Below are 22976 nucleotides of genomic sequence, written 5' to 3'. Positions count from 1 at the left end.
TATATATATATATATATATATATATATATAAAACGCTATTTGAGCTTGAGCATAAGAAACATTATGAGACAATTTATGTCAGATTTTATTGCTGACTTGTGAATTTGAAATGAATTTGAAATGAATTTAAAAAGAATTGTGAATTTGGCAAGCAGTTTTGAGATTTCAGGATTTCCCCATTCACGTTGACAGGAATAGATGCCTTGAGATTTCCAGAGGTTTTGCAAATATGGCTGCAAAGTGAACAGTCTCTCCTTATAAGGACTTTGGCAATAGTAGAGACATTAAAGTACCATGTTTGTGGTCAAATATAAAGTTTGTAATAAGATGCTGTAATTCATTTAGTTTACTCTTGGATTTATGATCTTTGTAATAACTAATCCAGACAAGCTCAAAAAGATGACAACCTAGTTTGAGATTCCAGCTGAACAGTATTTCAAAGCAGAATTTCAGTGCTTTTTCCCCCCACAACCGGATTCAACTTTATTAACCAAAATAATAATTAAAAAACTAATAATTAAAGCAAAAAAAAATAAAAGCCATGCTTATCAAATGCCCATAAAAAAATCTATTTAATTGGCTGAAATAATAAAAAAAAATTTGAAAATAAAAAGACAAATGTTATTCATTCTGTTTGTGACAGATTGCTTTGACAGAATCGACTTATCTCCCACATCCTTTCTTTGAGGTTGAGAACAGTGCCAGAAGAATCCTAAAACACAAATTGTAAAATCCGAAAGCCTTGGTAACTAAAGAACAAAAACACTTATATTAAAAGAAGTGCTCCATCAGTCATCAGAGACCCAATGAATTTGTCATCTCTCACTGGACCGTTAGTAAATGTGGAGAATTTTACGACTGTGCCAAGAAACTGTTCCAAAAAGTCTTCTTTTGGAGCAACATGGCCATATATCTTGTGTTTTAACGTGTTAACCTAATGATGTGTTCCAACAAGGCCTGCAGGAATTCAGAGACTGTTGTTACTTCATGCTTTATGGGGAAAAGGCACTTTTGCGATGTTTTAAAAAGAGAGAATTGAGGCTCTTAAGAGCTGGCCGGCGTAGAATTGTTTTCTAGTTTCCAGTCTTTATCTTAACGGCTGAACACTCAAGAAACTCTCGGGACTTCTTCCTTGGTGATGAATGTAGTTGCTGTAAATCTCGTAAAACATGGTATACATTTCGCTATAGTCTCATCCACTGTCGGCTGAGAGGGGCAGATGGATGGTTAAATTTGAACAGATAGCTGAATTAGAGGCAAATGAGGGCTGATGAGATTTTTTGGGGGGTGGATGTTGGAGGGGGAGTAGAGTAGGTTACCCCGAGGCCCTGAGGATTAGGTCGCAGTCATGAGCAAATGTAAGGCGGGAAAATTATTTTTTCCGTTCATTTTAGTGTAATGAGGTGTATATTGCTTCTTGGGAGAGTAATGAATTAGAGAATGTGATTCTTTTCAAAATAAAGTGGTACATTCTTCCCCGGCTTATTTTTTTTTCTCTCCCACTCTCCTGCAGTTCTTTGTGTTGCGCTGTTTTATAATCAGGGTGTCAAGCGGCAGAATATAATAACCCATAATTTCCTATTAGGCTCATGAAAAAGTCATTTGGGCTTGGAGAAGGCAGTGTGAAAATCTGCTGCTACTTTTTTGCAGATCTTTTCAGAGTCATAACAGGTATAAATAGGCCACTGAGTCTTATTTGCTGAGAGTTTATTGCTTGCTGCACTTTTTATGCAGAGTTTACAATATAAACGTAAACTTTTATGTTCAAAGAGGTGAGGCAACTTTGAGAGGCCAATTTAAAAGTTGCTGGGGAATTTGTCAGGGTGTCACAGGACTCCTGTGATCTCTAAAGGTCATTTTCCCAATCATTAAACTTTTTGCGCTTTTAAATTGATTTAAAATGATTTAGCTACATCCACACCACTAGGTGTCAGCGTAAGTCCAAGACAACCGGCAAAACATAAACAAAAAAATACTTTAATAAAGTGTTGGAGTGATGAAGAATTTTTGAAGGCCAAACCTGGACATGAGTTAGTATTTTAGCATTTCCATCGTCCTGAAGTCAATTGTTTTTAATGTTGAATGGGTTTTTGGTTAAATGCCTGAAATAAGGTCTGAGGTAAACACAAGATAAAAATATTTCATCTAATCACTAGTCTGCTTTCACAGCCTCATTGTGTTTATAATCATGCTCCTGCAACCTATTTTAACTCAAACTTTCTGGGAAATTTTAGGAAGCTTAAAGCTTAGTTCACCCAAAAATGATAATGTTGTTCCAAACATGAAAGACCTTCGTTCATCTTTGCAACAAAAATAAGATATTTTTGATGAAATCCGAGAGCTTTCTGACCCTGCATAGACAGCATTGCAACTGACATATTCAAGGCCCAGAAAGGTAGTAGGACATTGTTAAAATAGTCCATGTGACATCAGTGGTTCAACCTTAATTTTATGACGCTACTAGGAACGTTTCCTCTTGTGAAAACTGTTTACAAAGAGAAGAAATTGTTGGAAAATTCAGAATTTTTAATTTCTTGTGTGCACAAAAAGTATTCCCGTAGCTTCATAAAATTACGGTTGAACTACTGATGTCTGATGCAGTCAGAAAGCTCTTACAGGTTTGGAACGACATGAGGGTGAGTAATTAATGACAGAATTTTCATTTCTGGGAGAACCATCCCTTTAATGGTGGTGATGATAAAGTCACCAGTTTAAGTCTACATTTAGCATTTTACTCTTTCACTTGTGAAACCATGTAATAATCATAAACTTTTGCTGGTCACAGCAAAGTTTTACATAAAAATATCTTGAGCTTGTGTTAACCACTGACCTTATTTGAAGCATTTAACCTAAAACCCATTCAAAAACCCATTGACTTCAAGACGATGGAATAGAAAGTTCAGAAATGGCAACTTATTTCTGAGTTTTCAGACTCAATCCTCTGGCACCCTATGGGTCTGCATTCTTAGTAGATGCCATGCTTTTTAAAATGAGAGAAAATCAGATGACTGAAAAGCTCTAATCAACAAATGTAATTATATTTTGGATTATTCTGAAATGCCATGATCAAAGACAAAAAGACACAAACCTCAGTCAAGCCCCTGTTTGTTTCTTGTTTTCATTTAACTCTTGAGCCTCTTAATACAAAGAGACTAATTTAATTAAGAGTATTAATAATCTTTTGTTGGTTGCCATAGTTTCTATGAAAATTCTGTCATCATTTGCACCCTCATGTTGTTCCAAGCCTGTATGATTTTGTTTTCTTGGAACACAAAAGAAGATATTTAAAAAAATACATTCCTTAAAGTTGTTCTTAATATTTACTGAACAGACAACATGAGTTTCATTTTTCAAAAAGTGACTCTTTATGTTCCATAGAAGAAAGAAACTCATACAGGTTTTGAACAACATGAGGGTGAATAAATGACAGAATTTTCATTTTGGGATGAACTATCCCTTTAATATCCTCTCATTATTAAACACACACTGCCTTTTCCCTCATTCCAACACGCACAGCGGTGCCAAAGAAATGTTGAGTATTTCTTCTGGTCACACCTGCAGTGTGGCCTTTCGTCTGTGCGCCCTCACACACTTGCGCAGCATGTACTTACACACACACACACACACTTGTGAGTGATGCCTCGCACTTCTCACCAATTCCAACATCTCACACATCTCCTACTGCTTTTTAAGATCTCTAATCTCTTCATTCTAGAGAGGGAGCTGTGGGCCTTCATTTTCCCTTCATGCTCTTCTGGTCACAGTTCAAGCCATCATCTCTCCTCTCATCTCTTTCGATTTCCTGTCGAGTATTTAATAGATTATTCTTGTTAAAATAGTCCATGTGACATCAGTGGTTCAACCTTAATTTTATGACGCTACTAGGAACGTTTCCTCTTGTGAAAACTGTTTACAAAGAGAAGAAATTGTTGGAAAATTCAGAATTTTTAATTTCTTGTGTGCACAAAAAGTATTCCCGTAGCTTCATAAAATTACGGTTGAACTACTGATGTCTGATGCAGTCAGAAAGCTCTTACAGGTTTGGAACGACATGAGGGTGAGTAATTAATGACAGAATTTTCATTTCTGGGAGAACCATCCCTTTAATGGTGGTGATGATAAAGTCACCAGTTTAAGTCTACATTTAGCATTTTACTCTTTCACTTGTGAAACCATGTAATAATCATAAACTTTTGCTGGTCACAGCAAAGTTTTACATAAAAATATCTTGAGCTTGTGTTAACCACTGACCTTATTTGAAGCATTTAACCTAAAACCCATTCAAAAACCCATTGACTTCAAGACGATGGAATAGAAAGTTCAGAAATGGCAACTTATTTCTGAGTTTTCAGACTCAATCCTCTGGCACCCTATGGGTCTGCATTCTTAGTAGATGCCATGCTTTTTAAAATGAGAGAAAATCAGATGACTGAAAAGCTCTAATCAACAAATGTAATTATATTTTGGATTATTCTGAAATGCCATGATCAAAGACAAAAAGACACAAACCTCAGTCAAGCCCCTGTTTGTTTCTTGTTTTCATTTAACTCTTGAGCCTCTTAATACAAAGAGACTAATTTAATTAAGAGTATTAATAATCTTTTGTTGGTTGCCATAGTTTCTATGAAAATTCTGTCATCATTTGCACCCTCATGTTGTTCCAAGCCTGTATGATTTTGTTTTCTTGGAACACAAAAGAAGATATTTAAAAAAATACATTCCTTAAAGTTGTTCTTAATATTTACTGAACAGACAACATGAGTTTCATTTTTCAAAAAGTGACTCTTTATGTTCCATAGAAGAAAGAAACTCATACAGGTTTTGAACAACATGAGGGTGAATAAATGACAGAATTTTCATTTTGGGATGAACTATCCCTTTAATATCCTCTCATTATTAAACACACACTGCCTTTTCCCTCATTCCAACACGCACAGCGGTGCCAAAGAAATGTTGAGTATTTCTTCTGGTCACACCTGCAGTGTGGCCTTTCGTCTGTGCGCCCTCACACACTTGCGCAGCATGTACTTACACACACACACACACACTTGTGAGTGATGCCTCGCACTTCTCACCAATTCCAACATCTCACACATCTCCTACTGCTTTTTAAGATCTCTAATCTCTTCATTCTAGAGAGGGAGCTGTGGGCCTTCATTTTCCCTTCATGCTCTTCTGGTCACAGTTCAAGCCATCATCTCTCCTCTCATCTCTTTCGATTTCCTGTCGAGTATTTAATAGATTATTCCCCTGCGTCTCCACTGCCATACGAAGCCCGGCGGGGGCGCAGTGTGACCGCAGTGGGGTCATATGTTGATGTACTGCACGCTGTTGTCTCTGATTAGCACCCGAGAGCTGTGTAGGGAGCAGCGCGCACTAATTAAAGGTATCAAACCCCATCTGTGTCCGATGACAGCGGAGTTTAGGAGTGACACCACAATCCTGTGTGTAATTAGACGTCCAGAGGCAGTTCCCCCGGCAGGCTCCTAATGATGGCGCCAGTCGACTCAGGTAGTTGCTCATTATCAGTCGCTGTGAGTGGAAGCACTTGTTGTCTTCTTTTGTCTGTTTATCAACTTCATTCTGTTCAGAACAATTAGATTTAGCCCAGTCTAATCTGTTCAACTAAGTAAAGACTTAAAACAAGATAAACGGTATGGTCAATTCACAAGTTAATCGATTTAAACGCAGTTAAACTTTTCTATTAACAAAGTAGTTAGCTCAATAAAGAAATTGAAAGTAGATGTTAGCGTTAGCATTCCCTTTAACCTCAGTGGCAGTAGCAGGGGCAAACTGAATCATGCTAACCAAATCTTCACTCATTTATACATTTTGGTACGCAAATGTGTTCAAAGTATACATTCAATATTATAAAAAATAAATAAATGTAAGAAGAAAATGCATGTATGTCTAAAGAAAATATGTATATGTAAGAGAAGAATATATGTATGTGTGAGAGTATAGTGGAAACGGAAGGCAGGTTAGGTGCGTGATTGAGGGCGCAGCCTTAGCTGTGTTGCCAGATACACTTATTATAAGCATCTATGGATTTGTTCTTTCCACTTATATGACAATTTAAGAAGCGAATAAAGTGGAAGGTGGCAGAATCAGGTTAGGGTCAGCAATATTTTTATATTATTTCCATTACTCAAGATTTGGACTCATTGCGGTTTATTTATTTTTAGATAGTTTTGTGTTTTTCATAGCAATATCTGGCAACATCGCCGGCATTTAAACTGAAACGCGTCTACACCGGACGCAAGCGGCAACCTTCCGATCTCTCTCGTGAAACCAACACAGAAGTGACTAAAACTGCAATTCATCGACTGGCCACTAGAGGCTGGCTCCAAAAGGGAGTCAGTCCCATAGACTCCCCATGTTAAAATGCCCAACTACAGCCTGGTACAAAATGTGGTTTTGGTCTATATACTGTACCTAATTTTGCCCTTCATGACAACTGTGAGGGGGGTGAATATTTTTATAACTCATCCGTTTAAATTATACTAAGCCTTAAAGTTCTGCATAATTAAGGGCGTGGCCACTTGAGTGACAGGTGGATTGCCGCTGCTGTCACCACCGTTGAGCTAGGTGGGTATGGTTTCAGCAACCAGCTCTCGCCTCTTTGCCCATTTTTGATTATTCGGGAGTGACGCGCTGCCAAGATGGCGACGGCCGGCTCCGCCCACTTTGAGCTTCAAAAACGCTCTTCAGAAACCTACGGGTGACGTCACGGACACTACGTCCATGTTTTTATACAGTCTATGGCGGCGTGGCGCGATGCGTCAAAATACTATAGAACCCATTATAATCAGTGATGCTGTCTACACTGGATGTGGCGCGACACGACAAATCCCCGACAGTAAACTGATGCATCGTTTTGTTTATGACGTACTGACACAAAGTTAAAATGATTTGCAACGGTTGCTTTGTCGCGTCCAGTGTAGACTAGACTGTTGCGGCGCGGCGCGACATGACATCTGTCGCGTCCGTTGTAGACACCGTGTGACAGTAATCAAAAACAACCCATAAACAGCGAGGGAAGGTTATTCCTGACAGGATACCATTCGGTAACACAAACTTATAGTGATCATCATGATATTATCTGTAAGAAAGATGCACTGAAGTGGAGAGAATAGCAAGCAGAGAAAATACTGTACCAGACAGAACAAATTCATTGTTTGAGATGCTCGAAATACTGGGAGAAAACCATATTGAATTGGGGTGGGGGTTATTATGAATGTATTTCTGAGGAGAACTGTCTTCAGAAAAACATTCATGCCATTTTCTTTTCCTCTTCTGTAAAATACATACAGTATTATTAAAGGAGTTTTGATAAGCGCAGCACTGTGTACAGCAATGAAAACACTTATACACACATATTGCTGTTGCTGTTCAGTAACAGAGCAAAATAAACAATTAATAAATGAAAATAAATAAATAAATAAAAACAAAATAAATTGGCAACGAGTAAGGAAACCGGCCCATTACATTGTAAAAAAAATCGGCAATTGGAATCAGTCACGAAAATTCCTGATCAGTGCATATTTTTGTACATAGATCGGTAGAACAAGTGGGTTACATAATGATATTTTAAAATTAAAATAAAAAAAATGTACTTGAAAAGAAAACAGGATGACTTTGAATAGCATAATTGTATAGTTGTGTTAGGATGAGCTGAGCAAATCTTGCATATGTATTTCCTGGTTTGAGAGAGAGTTCCTGCTTAAAGAGGAAGTAATGGATAAAAAAAAAAGATCAGACATGCATGCATATGAGTGAGAAACATATACATATGTGAAAGTGACAATATATTTATATGACTGTTAGAATATGGGCATGTAAAAATAAAGAATACATATGTGTGGAAGTGTAAATATATGTGCGTGAAAGTAAGAATACATGTATGTGTTGAAAAGTAAAAGTGCATATATATGTAAGCAGAAACATGTATGTGAAACAAGAATGTATGTGTGTGAGAGTTAAAATACATGCATACGAAAAGAGAATGTAATGTAAGTGTGTGAGAATAGAAATGTATGTATGCGAAAGGAGAATGTAAGTGTGTGAGAATTACATTCTCTAATACACATTGGTCACAATTAATCATACCCTTTTATCCAATACTTTTTGCAACCTCCTTTTGCCAAGAGACCAGCTCTGAGTCTTCACCTATAATGCCTGAAGAGTTTAGAGAACAGATTCTGATAGGAGATCAGAGACCATTCCTTCATCCAGAATCTCTCCAGACCCTTCAGATTTCCAGCTGCATGTTGATGCTTCTCCTCTTCAGTTCACCACACTCATTTTCTACAGGGTTCAGGCCAGAGGACTGGGACGGCCAGGGCTTTTGTTCTCAGTGACCCATTTTTGTTTTGATTTTGATGTTTGTTTGTGGATCCATTGTCCTGTTGGAAGATCCAACCATGGCCCATAATAAGATTTCTAGCATGGACAGTCAGTTTTAAATTTTTTATCCATTGGTATTTTATAGAATCCATTATGCCATCTATCTGAACAAGATATACAAGATCTCCGGCAGAAAATAGGCCCACAACATTAAAGATCCAGCAGTATATTTCATTGTGCACATGGGGTACTTTTTTATCCATGTGTGCACCAAACCCATCTTGAGTGTTTGCTGCTAAAAAGTAGTAAACATTTTTTAGTTTCATCTGACCATTGAACCCAGTCCCGTTTAAAGTTCCAATCGTGTCTAGCAAATAAATATGCTGGAGTTTGTTTTTGGATGAGAGCGTTTTCTTTTCTAGTTTTTTCTTGAAACCCTCCCAAACAACATTGTTTTTTTTTAGGCTTTCTGACCCCAAGACTCAATTATTTTCTGCAGTTCTCCATCTGTGATCCTTGGAGTCTTTGGCCACTCAAACTCTCCTCCTCACCGTGCATTAGGACGATATAGACACACGTCCTCTTGGAAAAATTTCATCTTTTATCAGAAAAAAATATTTATTTCATAATGTGATTTGACCCCACTTTCACTTTTTTTTCTACTTTTATTGAAGTTTAGAATTTTTTACAATTTTTGAATGAAAGATCAAGTGGATAAACAATGTGGATTTATTTTCACAGCCTTCTTTGATAATATTTACCAAAGGTATGAATAATTTTGAGCACAACTGTATGTATGTGAAAGGAAAATGTAAGTGTGTGAGAATAGAAATGTATGAATGCGAAAGGAAAATGTAAGTGTGTGAGAGAGCCAGAATGAATTATGGCTTGTACTGCCCCTCATAAGTATATATTTTGAAAATATTTACATGTATTTACATGTATATATTTATATTAATATAATTTATATTATAAATATTTAATATATAAACATTACATATTTTTTATTAAACATACATGCATGTGTTATTTTGTATATATAATTGTATAAATGTTTATATATATATATATATATATATATATATATAACATTTCAGAACTTTTTAGGTATAGTTATAGATTGCATAAAATATATTTTAATAAGTAATCTTTGCTCTTACCAAAATTTATTTGAAGATTTTTATAGATCTTGAATATTTATTAAGAATTATTTAATCAATGCAAATGAACCATTGAAACATTCACTAGAATTAATCAAAGCTGAGTTTCCCCAAACGCATCATAAGCCTAAGTAGATCATTAGAGACCATTGGTGCCAATGGTTTCTATGATATTCTTGGGCCTACAATGCTTTTTGGAAAATGCCGTCTAAGATAGTTCAGTCCATCCATCCATCCGTCCGTCCCCTGTAGGCTCAGACATTGCCTGCTGACATCAACAATGCCTGATACATTACTGTAGCATTTGTCATATTAACTGCTACTTTACTTGAAAGTTGTTAAAAAAAACGGACAAAATGCAGTTAAGTTAGTAGCACCACTACTTTTATTTAGTTACAACCTAAAGTGCGAAATCACTTGTGGCTTCCCAAAGTGAAAATCCGCTCTGCTTCTGTGTCTCTCAAACATCACACACGCACACACACACACACACAAACAATGGGAGGCATGTGGAGCATCTGAGTCCTCCCTAAACGAGGCTCTTAACTGCACATCTCCATCTTCCTCTGCATCTGATGGCGGCACCAGGCTGAGGCAATTCTGCCCCGCTCGCCGTCGGCCCTGCAGCAGCTCTGTGCTGCCACCAGCAGTTAGACAACAGTTCAAAGATGCATGCGGCGATCACTTCCCGCCCTGGAGTTCTCACTCAAAAGCCATCATGAGTTTTCCAGCTATCAGGAGCAGCCGTCGGTGGTCTCTAAGTTATTCATATAAGCCGGTGGAGGCCCTGCGCTATGCCTACTGTTGCCGCCTGCGTTTTGAAAATGTAATAAAGCGAAAGAGATGCGTCTATTTTTTCTTGTAATGCCTTTGTAGGGCGTATTTGAGCGTGTGTGTTTGAACGCACCCCAGTGCCGACATTTAGACACCCTCTTCTAATTGACTTGTGCACAGATAGGGTGTTTATCAGGCTCTGTTCTCTTGTTGGCTCTCCGTATGTTTTCAATGAGCGATTGCGTCGATACCCACCCCTGTCCTCGCTGTGCTCCGGAGCCATCAACACTCTCAGTGGGGATACAAAGCCCCTGCTGGAAAACTATTGGAATTTGCCTTTGGCTGTACTGTCACTCTTTCCTCGAGGTCTGGACGAGCGCTGGCCCCATGACCCAGATCGAAGCAGGACCAGCCCATGGAAAATGAGGACTAAAGGTTGAACTGTCAGGCTCGTGGGACAGATGAACACTCAAGAGGTGTGCCAGTCATGCGTGAAGCTCACATGGAAAATGTTTGTAGGATATTTCAAAGAGTCACTTGGATTTCATCTTCATATTTGGGTTCATAAAAGCAGTCTGAATGGAATAAAGTAGATCAAGAGTGCACAAGATAAAGAAAATTGTATTCAGAATATTCAAAGTTCAAATGATCTGGTATTTATTGACCTCCCACCCTCTATACAGTATATACAAGTACAAATTAATTACAAATTTAGAAATTAAATCAAATCATTGTATGAATTGCATTTTTTATATGTTTTTAATAAATAAAAAACAATCATAGTGTCACTGACCAAAAATCTCAACAGAAGAGTGTAAGGGCTTTAGGTGCGTTCACATTTACCATTGTTCGCCAAATTTTCACAGGTGCAATCCAGTCTTTGCAATAGAAATCTATGTACTCTGGAAATTCGCGTGAGGGTGAAAGATTCCCTGATTTTGATTTTGAAGTTCTTTACATGGATTTGCCACACTGACCAAGAGGAGGCTGCTTGGTGTGAAAAAATCTTCATACATTGTTACGCTACATCATGCTTCATATGTCGTGAACGAATCGTTCTATTTAACCGGATCTTCTTAGTGAACCGGTCGAACCAGTTCACCAAATCGAACTGAATCGTTTGAAACGGTTCGCGTTTCCAGTGCGCACTAATCCACAAATTACTTAAGTTATTCGGTTTATATAAACGTGCCTGACACTCCCTCTGACGCGAAATAAACCAACATCCCGAGTTATTCAGTTACTCCTAACAGTACATTGACTGAACTGCTAAAAGAGAACCGATGATGGGATGTGCACGAGCAGAGCAGCTGGACTGAGTCTCGTCCCGCTGGGAAACAAACAATAATGTACATTATATGGAAAATAATGTGTTTTTTTAACCTTAAACCGCATAAACACATTGCATTACACCAAATACACCAAATAATGTTCTTTTTAGCAACGTCATATGAGCCCTTTAACGCAAATAAGTAGAAGGCTGTGAGGGATAGACTTAATCTCTACAATGGCACATCAAAGGTCCTAGATCACATAATTTTCATGTTTTATGGATGTTTTCTCTACCAAAGTTTTTTTGGAAAGATGTTTTGTCAGCTGAACAATCTGTTCAATTAAAAACTAGAGGTGTCAGAATTCACTGTCCTTTTAAACACTATTTTTGACCTTTTAATGAGCATTATGGATGGAGATGATATCACAGAAGAAGTGGTACTGTGATAAACTCGTGGGAAAATGTTATTGCTCATAGGTTGCTATATCACAGAGTTCTCACTCATCCACTGAACAAAATTATAAACGCAACACTTTTGTTTTTGCCCCCGTTTTTCATGAGCTGAACTCAAAGATCTAAGACTTTTTCTATGTACACAAAAGGCCTATTTCTCTCTCATATTGTTCACAAATCTGTCTAAATCTGTGTTAGTGAGCACTTGAATTGTGTACAGATCCTTGCAACATGGGGCCGTGCATTATCATGCTGCAACATGAGGTCGTGGATGAATGGCACAACAATGGGTTTGAGAGAAATAGGCCTTTTGTGTACATAGAAAAAGTCTTAGATCTTTGAGTTCAGCTCATGAAAAATGGGGGCAAAAACAAAAGTGTTGCGTTTATAATTTTGTTCAGTGTATTTTATTTAATAGTCAACTTTATTTTTCCAAATATGTCATTTGAATCTTAAATAAATGTGGACAGAAGCTCCGATCATTTGATTGTGGACAATTTTGAAGAGGAAGTTTTGAATCAGTGTTATTGTTATAAAATCTAATAACTTTTAAAAATTGCTTTTGGCCATTAAAATGAAAGTGACACAAAAAATATAATAAAATATGAATGTTAGATGAAAAACGTGAACAAAAAAAGAGAAATGTTGCCTTTAAGTTGAAGTACTTAAATTAGTACAACTGTATTAAAGCTGTATTAACATTTTAAAATGTCAAAAGCACATAGTAAAAGCACTAAAACTTAAATTAAAATTAAAATATAAAAAGAATGAAAATTAAAGTTTTGTATATAAATAATACTCAAATATAACTGGTGCGTACATTGAAATCTGTGAATTTTGGTCGCAGACTTTTCTGAGACATTATGATCTCTTTTTGAAACTCTAGAGAAGACATGTGAGATTAGTGTTTATTTATTCATATGCATTTATCAGGAAAAGCCAAACATAAACAAACAAAATATATATATATATATATATATACTGTATATATATTCACTGTATTTTCCATACTATGGAAGTCAATGGGGACCAACAACTTCTTCAAAATATCGTTTGTGTTCAACAGAAAAAAGAAACTCATACAGGTTTGGAGGATGAGTAAATGATGACAGATTTTTCCTTTTTGGGTGAACTATCCCTTTAATTCGAACTTACAGTTGAAAAAACAAAGCAGTTTTGAATGATAAGGCATTGATACTTCACGCTCTGCTGCGATTGATTTAATTTTTAGTTTTGGACTCAGTTAAGACTGATGCCCCTCACACATGACTGGTAACGTGTTTGACAGTTGAGACATCTATCCATCTTTCTTCGTACCTTTCCGATTCATCCATCGTTCTGCTCTCCTTGCCAGTGCATCCATCTTCCTGGTCTCATTCCTCATCAGTCCGTCTTCTCGCTGACGCTGTCAGAAGAGGCAGTGAGAAGGTGTTCATGGCTTTTCCACGATGTTGCTGGTGCTGACATCTTTAAGCTTGTCCGAACTCATACCACAGCTCACATCCCATCAATCAGAGAGAGGGAGAGAGAAAGTGAGAGATGGAAAAAGAAAAAGAGTAAAACAGAAGTGAGCAGAGAGTAGCTAACTAAAAGCAGCGACTCTAGAAACTACATTTTTCAGTAGCATGATAGTAGCTCGGCTGCTTTTAACAACCTACTTTTCACCAAGAGCACCGCACTGCTGTTTTTAATGTCACATTTCAAAATGTACACTTGTTTTTTTTTTTTTTTTGCTGTATTGGAAATTCTAGTGAAGTGGTTCGTGTGAATTGGTTCATGTAATCCATTCACTTCACTAATTCTTGTAAATGCATGGCATTTTATGTTACCAGCTAACCAGTTAACAGCTACAACTGTTTCGAAAATTTGGTATTCTAGTTTTTAAGCTGTATTTAGGAAATAGTGGTCAAGGTTAATACTGAAATTTTCCTCTTAAGTAGCTTTAGTTTATGTGCTAGCTAATGTTAGCTATGTTGTGTTGCTCTCTCGACGTACTGTAGACCACCTTGGGCTAACTACTTTTACAAAAGACTAGTTTAACTGCAGTTTTAAACCACTTTAAATTATGAGCAGTTTGTAGCTTGGCAAGCTATGGTTTCAAAGCATCTCCACCACTGGAGCCGAATGAAGAAAATGGCTTCCTCATCAACTGTTATTTTTATGGAGATATGTAAGTCGTCGTTGTAGTTACCCTCGTTTATCTGGAAGATTGGGACTGATGCGGTGGGTGATGGAGACGGGGGCGTTTGTCATCACTCACCCACCGAGAGAATCGTCCCGGGGGCAAGAGACGGTATCGTTATCATGCTGAGAGGAAGTTAAGCTGATTTGGCCTGAGCGAGGTTCATTTAACGCTGCCTCTCGGGAAGACCGAGGCTTTGCAGAGGAAATGATGATGATCTTCAGAATGTCATTAGCTGCTGAAGATAAGACCAAACTGATCGCTCAAAATCTCATCTCAATCCAGATCTTTAAAACATTTGTCACGGAATTAGGTGTTGAGTAATTGCCACCTCCACAGCGCTGAGGTCAAACCAAGGTCAATCACGGGTAACACTTAGCACTCGATAGTCTGACAGAAAATGTTTGTGTGCGCTTGGGAAACCTAACTAGAGAGTTAGTAAAACTATCAAGAGAATCTTTTCGAACATGGAATCCACTCAACTGAAACATACACATAAATATGCTTTCATCAACAATCAAAAATAATAATACTAGGGCTGTCAAACGATTCAAAATTGTAATCTAGTGAATTACATTTGATGTGCTTATTAATTAATCACATATCAATTTTGGCTGAGAAATTAGTCCCCAAAAAATCATTTAAAGTCATTATTGTGTTACATGAGAAAAGTTTTGAATAGACACTACAAAAAGTAGCTTTAGAAAGAAATGTTTTGATTCAACATTGCATAAATATTGATAATAAATGGGTTTTGATGTTTTTTTTTAAAGGAATGCTGAAATATTAAATGGTTAAAAATGGAAATGATATGCTAAATATAAATCTAAAACCGCTAATAGGTGGCAGCAGGTTACAGTCTTAATGAGTGAGTCATTCAGTCATTCATTCAACCAATTCGTTCAAACTTGTGATTCATTCAGAAATGAAGCATGTCCGTCAACTACAGACGTTGCATCCATCAATTCCGCCATGTTTCTCATTGACACGCCCCCAACTCGGAAACTTGGGGCTTAAAGAAAATTTTGAGTTTCCCACTCGTAATAACGACTTTGTGGTAGCATTCATGTGCGTTCAACTCGTAAATACGATCTATCCGACATGAATTGAACGCACCATTATGTCTTTATCAAGTGTGCCACACACGTCCTGAAAAGTGAAGCCAAAACATGTAGTAAAGGTCATAAACCCCGCCCTCTCCATGTAAACGAATGGAATGAAGCAACATTTTTTATAAAAAAAAAAAATAATTTAATTAAATGTTCAGAGCAATATTCTAACAATTCAAATGGTTACGCAGAAAGATGTTGTAGTTTTGTAGTTGAATCACTATAAAAAATTGGTTGACAAACTCATCAAAGCCAGTTGCTATAATATCTATGTTGATTAAATAAAACAAAAGCAAAGTAGCAAAAGTTTTATTATGCTACAGTAGATGTTTGACCAGTGACTGTTTGACATATTAGACCTATTTTTCACTGTTTGGTGCATTCCATGTCACAGCTCAGGATGTCAGCCTGTCAAGACGTAATTTTCCGGTGACTTCATATGAGTCACATGACATTTACGATCTGAATCCGTGCCTATTTTATATCAAACTCTCATGAGGCACATATATCTGCATTCTAAACTCAGCAGCTTGCTTTTTCTCCATCACTCACCGATACTTGTGACTCAAACTGCCCTTTACTTGTTTACTGTGGTGCCTAGGGTCTTCATTAAGTGGACCATGTGCATATAACGCTGCAGTTTGTATCTGTACAATTATTAAAGCAGGGTCCAGACTCCCAGTTGTCCGAAAATGGGAGTATAATAGCGGAAGATCAACGTTTGCTAATGGCTGCCATGTTTATGTATGCATTGGGCCTGCAAGAATTAACTCGCCCAAACGAAAAAGTTAACTCTAGACAATTTCAGATCGACTTTGCAAGGTTTTTAAAGGTCAGAACGCTCTGGCTGACTGCACCAAAGCAGAAATCACCAAGTGAGCGAATCGTTTATATGCTAATTCCTTCGATCCCCATAATACACACAAAAACACGCAGCTAAAAAATGGCCAAATGTAGTGGAGATGCTCTCCCCCCACCGCGCAAACTACTTATGGCACATATCCTGGAAGCGGTAAGTGCCGCCCAAATCTTGGCACACCGTCGAATGATCACACTGTCAGAGTGATCAATATAAATTGCTGTGCACGGCGTCCAGAGAATGGAACGGGAAAGGTTTTGATGTGTTGTCTGGTGAGGAAAAGATGAGCGAGCATGCATGATTTGACACGTGAAGGCAAAACTCCGCACCAGGCCTTCCTAATGGCTCCATTGGCTAGTTAGGCATGTCCACAGTTCAGATGCCCCTGTCAGTTCGCCGCTTTTGCCTAAAGGGGTATTATGCAAAGTTCTGGTTCAATGCCACCCGTCACGAGCACCTTTTTCTCTTAGCGGTCCCGTTTTTGCCCTCCACCGCCCACCCGCCAGCCCTTGCTTTTTGCCCATTCCATTTTTTATTTACAGGAAACCCTGTTGAGAGTGAATGGCCAGATAAAGGTGCTGGCATGTGAGACGTAAATAATTGCCCATTTTCTTTCTGCTTACGACCTGCCTCAAACCACTCTACACCATTTCTGCTTCCTCTGAACAAACAATTAATTGGACATGTCTCCCTTTTTCAATTACTCTAATTGGATGCACTTGTGAGGTGTACAGTGGGCAGAAAGGACAGCGTTTTTCCGCTCATCATTCTGCTTAGACCTCTGGAGAGCCTCTGCCATTCCCATCACACTCAAATCCTGAAGGACCTTTTCAACACTTTGATTGGACGGAAGGGTCTTTTCCTGCAAAAACACAATAAAGTACAGCCCAATTAATGCCTGATGGGTCCTCAAGCGACCTCTAACTGGTTATTGTGTTTCCTGGGATGGACGGCTTTCTTTGAGCACCTGCATTCTTGTCTGTCATCTCTGTTTGCTTTAGAGGTTTCCGAGTGAGAATTTAGTTGGAGATGTGAATGTTGGTTTAGTTTGTATGCATTTTGCGTGTTGTTGATGAACAACGGCGAAGCTTGACTGAAAATACCACTTACTTAGTTGAACTGAAGCTGAGGAGGCTTGTGTGACCAAACTACAGTTCCCATGATTCTTAGTGGCAGCATAAGAAAGCATTCAAGTCTGCCTGGAGAGATCCTACATCCAAGTCAGAAACAACATATTAAAAAAATCTAAAACACAATACATTTACAAAATGATGGCTAACGCTGTTTTTTTCTTTGGTAGTATAAAAAATAATAAAGTCAAATAATTATAATAATAAATATTTGTGAAATAAAAACAACTAAAGAAAAGATTAAATCATTTATGAGTTTATCTGCATGCGATGTGATCATTAACCAACATCAGAAAACTGTGCACTGCAATTTAGTATCGAGACACTTTTATAGTTTTTATTAATATTTCGAATTCGTTTTTATATTTTCCATTTTATTTTTATCGTTTTAAAAATGTTGTGTGTTTTTATCATTTTTTAATATGTGTATAGTTTTTTTAGTTTAATTATTTTTTATTTGTTTTATTTTTTATTTTAGTACATCAAAATGAGATAGTTTAAACAAAAATTATATAATTTTTTATTTTAGGTAATATTTATTTTAATTCAAGTAAAGAATGGCTTTAATTTTAAATGGCTTTAATTAAAGTTTCATTTTTATTATTATTATTATTATTATTTTTTTAGTATTATAACAACCCTGAATGTTTTTAAATGATTGAAAATTACTTTTAAATCTCAGAGGGTGTTTCAAGTAAATATTTTATGTCAGAGGGATTTGGCTGATAAAAAAAAGGGAGACCTGGTAGTGGATTAGCATAAATACACCTTTATTAGTTTTAAAAAACGTATATGATTAATTAATGTGCGTATTAATGTGTGTATCTATGAAATAATTAAGTATTTTAACAAATTAATATTATTGAAATACAGGACTGAAAACTTCGCAAAATCATTTGCTGTAGAGTTGCTTTCCACCATCTTTCATGTAAACACACCTCCTTCACCGACCCAAGATTTATTGAGGAATTTATTGAGAAATATGAGTGGAGTACAACTTTACTTTCAGACTCCACTTGAAGCTTGCAATAAATCAATTAGTGCTAATGAGCTAATTGAAGCATTAGTTCTATTAGCTCGTTAGTGCTAAAATCCTGTCTTTGCCTGGAAATGAAAAAGAGAAAAAAAACAAACATGAAATTGCCCGGCGAACCCATTTTATTTTGTCCAACATCACTTACGATGACTTCCCAGGAGGACTTGACCACAGCATGAGCCTCTTGTTGGAGCTTTACATCTTTCTCAAAGTTTCTCATGTTACGTTTCATTCTGAAAGTCGTGTGTTGATGAAGGAAAAGAGGGCCGGGGGAAGGAAAGAGAGACAGAGGCGGTGAGGCTCTCACACAAAGTTTGGCAGGAGTCACCATCTGAGACGATGAAGGGTGACGGCCAGACCTAGTGAAGAGCAGATTACGGACTGTCAAGAACTCCACTGGGACTCACACGTTCTCAGTCTCTTCTCCTCTCATCCCTCAAAGCCTTTCACCTATTCATCTTCCAGAAGGTGACAAAATTGTCAATGGCAGCTGCCGCTGTGGCCGGGAGCAGGCCGCCTCTCCCATCGGCTACAGAGCTGCTGTCTTCTTAGGCTTGATAAATGTGTCTGATTCCTCAAGCCAGCTATCTCTGTCACGTAGAGTGTTTTACCGGGCACCCGAGAGACAAGCTGTGATGTAACCAGTGAGGAACTCAAGTAAATCTCCACCTACTCATTCAGGGAAACTGTCTTTTGTATTGAATGTGCTGTCTCAACTGCAGGCTCTTTTTACTTTGTTCAAGACCCATTCAGATTCAGCTAAGTCCGGTTCTACGCAGTTGCAAGAACAATTTATGTGTTAATAATCGTAACATTTATGCAGCAGACTACATTTATAATAATCTACATTTATGCTGTTGTTAAAGGCTTGTGTAATATTAAAATTAGTTTGATGATCTGAATCTTTTAAGTGTGACAAATATGCAAACAATTAAAAAAACAGGAAGGGGGCAAAAACTTTTTCACACCACTGTATGTAATTTTTTGCCGCTAGAGGGCGCGTATTCAAAACAAAGGCATAGTTTGATGACGCCGTGACTGAGTGTGGAATCATGGGAGTTGTGGTCTTCATCCCCACAGCCGATGCAATCCGACGGGACTCGGGCAGAAATCATGTTCATGGATGAGCTAATGATTTATTAACGTAGTAGAATGAAGCAGGGTGAGGCTGAAAGCCGTCGAAGCGAAACGAGGCCGCTGAATGAGCGTGACACACGGCTCGAAAGCAGCGGCGCTTTTATTATGCCACAGTCGACCGCTTCCGCTCCTTCCGGAAAGTAGCGGAAGGAAGCAGCGCTGTTTTATCATACTAGATACGTTTGAAAGTTCTGTTATAATGCTACTCTGTGAAGTCGTCACCTGTCTATTAAAACGCACAACATATTAAAGCGTCTTTGGTGTTTCCATGTTTTCTACAAAACAAAACCGGAAATCGAGGGGTTATGACGTCATTGGCAGGCGACACAATGACACTATGGACACGGCCCGTGTCACTAGTTAAAATTGCTTATTTCTCTGGATTGAAACATTCTTCAGAAAATTTGGGATAATGTAAGTACACAAGTCAGCAAAATATATAACACTGTTTTAGTGGTTTTTGGATATTTTAATAAAAAAATCTTACATATTGTGCCTTTGTTTTTTTTTGGTATAAACCTGCCCATCTACAGCAAATTAGTTGCAGTACACATTTAAGAGTTTATAAGACTTTTTTAGATAAACTATAAACAAATCTATATTCTATATATATTATAATAATTACATGTTATACAGTATTATATATTTTCAAAAATTACTTTACCTAAAGAAAAAAAATTCAATTATGATTTTAATATATATATTAAAATCATAATTGTAATTTTTATTTTTATTTTAATCATGTTTTTTTCTCAAAATAAGACAATTTGACGATTGAAAAATATTTACTTTCTCTCATCTTAGTATGTATCTTGAATAAATCTATCTATATACATGTATACCTTTTACATTTAAAATTACTAACTCTTTCTTTCTCTGAAAGAAATCAGTAAGATTGTGGTTAGAAAATTTTTTCCTTTTTCTTTCTGTCAGTTGACTGTTCTGGCTTTTGTTGAAGTACACATACCTGCACTCAGTTCTCATGGCTGGTCAGTATCATAACCCAGCCTTTAACACACTCCCTTAGAAACAACACATCACAAACACATGCATCAGAAACGCAGATCATGAACACATCACCTACACCCTCCAAACACACACACACACACACACACAGACAGACAGACTGGTCATCACACAAAACAGATGCTTGGATTCTGCAGTTGAACAGCTATGGAGCAAATGAAAAAACAAACAAAAAATAAACAAACATATTGTACATTTCTTTAACTTTAAGTTGCCCGTGTTGCAACATCATTATGACAGTGCTGTGTGCCGTTCAGAATTTAAATGCAAATACCTTTTTTACATTTCAGTTCAGTTACAGAATTTAAATTTAGACAGTAATATTAAAATTGAATGAAATTTCAAGATTATCTATCTATCTATCTATCTATCTATCTGCGTGTAAAATATAATTTCTTTATATATATATATATATATATATATATATATTTGTGTTCATTGTTTTGACATTTAGAAAAATAGGCCATGCCTAATTAGTTCAAAAATGTATTCTACACACCAGAGAATTAATAGAAAATTCAAAATGAATGCCTATTTATATTTTGTCTCAAAATATTGACTGTGTTGAATTTCTTTGAAATTATTCTTTCATGTCATTCTGATTTAAATTCCAGGTCAGTATTCTGTGGGTGCAACCAATTCAAATGATGACAAATCTACTGAAATTCTTCAATTTGGAATTTCACCTAACTTTGAATTTTGATTAGAGGTCCCGTTTTGACTCATATTCAGAAGCCGCCCAGTGATCAGTGACTCAGGGCTCAGGATTTTATCACCGTCTCTCTTGGTCTACAGTGATGTTGTACAGCTCACACACTGCTCCTTACCTACATATGTGCTCATGTGTTCCCTTTTAGGTTCCTTCAACTCCTCTGATTAGCTCTTATTGTGCATGCCAGCGGGTCGCTGGTTCTAATCAGGTGGTCTTTGGTCAGCTCTGCGTCTGGGACTAATCGAGCTGTGTTTTAACCCCTCCCTATCGGCACTTCAATGCCTGCACCACCAAACTGGTGATGTCATCACCCTTCTTATACCTCTTTGTCCCAGGTGAGTAAAAAAGCAGCCCAGGACTGTTTCTTTTCCACCAAAAATTCCACTCTTTGCATATACTGGGTCCAAAAGTCTGAGACCACATATAAAATATGAATTCTTTTTTTTAAACCTGGGAATAAACAGAACCCACCATCCAAAATAATTAATTTCAGAAGTGAAAGTAGACAATAAATAAATTGGTAATTGGTTAATATTCAGCTGGTCATGTGATCGAACATGGCTGCTCCCTTGAGGTGACCTTAAACAGCTTTTATTAGGCTACTGAAATGATTGGAATCTCGCGTGTGTGTACGTGATTTTGCAAATATGTCTTTTATATTTATAATATTTTTTCAAAACTACAATGATGGCTGTTTATTTTGACATTTAGAAAAATGGGCCATGTCTTATATATATAAACACACACATTTATTTATTTATTATACTGTACACACCAGGGAATAAATAGGCATAATTATTCAAAATTAATTACTAGTTATGTTTTTTCCCCCACAAAACTTTCATGTGACTGTGTTGAAAATAAACAGCTTTTATTAGGCTACTGAAATTACTGGAATAAGTGTACATGGTTTATATATACAAGTAAGTATCATATAAGAAAGTATAAGTATATCAGCTATATATTTTTATGATATCAAAATATGATTCATGCTGGCATGATAATTGCTGTAACTACATAATCTGGTTCTAAATATATATATATATATATATTTTTTTTACTATTGCAGTGTTATTAGTATCATTGAGAAAATAGTCTTTGTACATATTTTAAACTACATTATATATTTTTTTGATTTTCTGGTTGCATTTTAAATATGCCTATATGGTATATATATATATATATTTTTTTTTTTAAAATTTTTTTATGTATTACAGTTTTAGTTATTTTACATCAAGTTAAACTAAATGAAAATGAGAAATGTTGCTTCAGAAACCAGCTGAAATAAAAACAAAGAGTGAAAAATTTAAGGGGGTCTGAATACTTTCCGTACCCACTGTATATATATATATACTCTTTTAGAAGTGCTCCATCTCACCTGAAAACTCTCCATTGTAGTGATATCACAAAATTAGATGTAACCATATACACCACTGATATACATCTGTCAAACTTTTTTTTTTTTAAAGTGCAAGCTGAGGTGGGAGGCTGAGCTCGAAGACTGATATCTTCTAAATATACTGGCATAGTTTTCTCGCACCGTAACATCACTTTTTGACATATTGGTCCATTTTGTGTATTCTTTCTCCTCTCTGTCTTTCTACATCAGTCAAGGAAACATATATTCCTCTTTTCATGTGCTCTCCTGCTGAAAAACATGACTGTATCTTGGGTTTTGTTTGTAGGCGTGTTTGTGAGTCATTATCAGACGGGTGAGGGCAGAAGAGCAGAAGGCATACAGACATCAGAGCATCAGGAGGAACAGCATGTGACCCAGTC

General features: G+C 36.8%; 1 long non-coding RNA gene across 1 annotated transcript in view; it reads left to right on the top strand.

Moving 5' to 3' along the window:
• The window catches only part of LOC107753889 (uncharacterized), a 29576-nt gene extending 6600 nt beyond the window's left edge, over nt 1-22976 (top strand). Inside the window, exons 2-3 of the long non-coding RNA XR_001641518.1 lie at nt 21343-21495; nt 22883-22976. This is a non-coding gene — a long non-coding RNA (uncharacterized LOC107753889). The remainder of the gene's footprint in view (nt 1-21342; nt 21496-22882) is intronic.

The sequence above is a fragment of the Sinocyclocheilus rhinocerous genome, unplaced genomic scaffold (genome assembly GCF_001515625.1).
Source record: "Sinocyclocheilus rhinocerous isolate Xijiao unplaced genomic scaffold, SAMN03320098_v1.1 scaffold711, whole genome shotgun sequence".
NCBI lineage: Eukaryota > Metazoa > Chordata > Actinopteri > Cypriniformes > Cyprinidae > Sinocyclocheilus > Sinocyclocheilus rhinocerous.
This window is presented reverse-complemented; position numbering and strand designations above follow the sequence as displayed.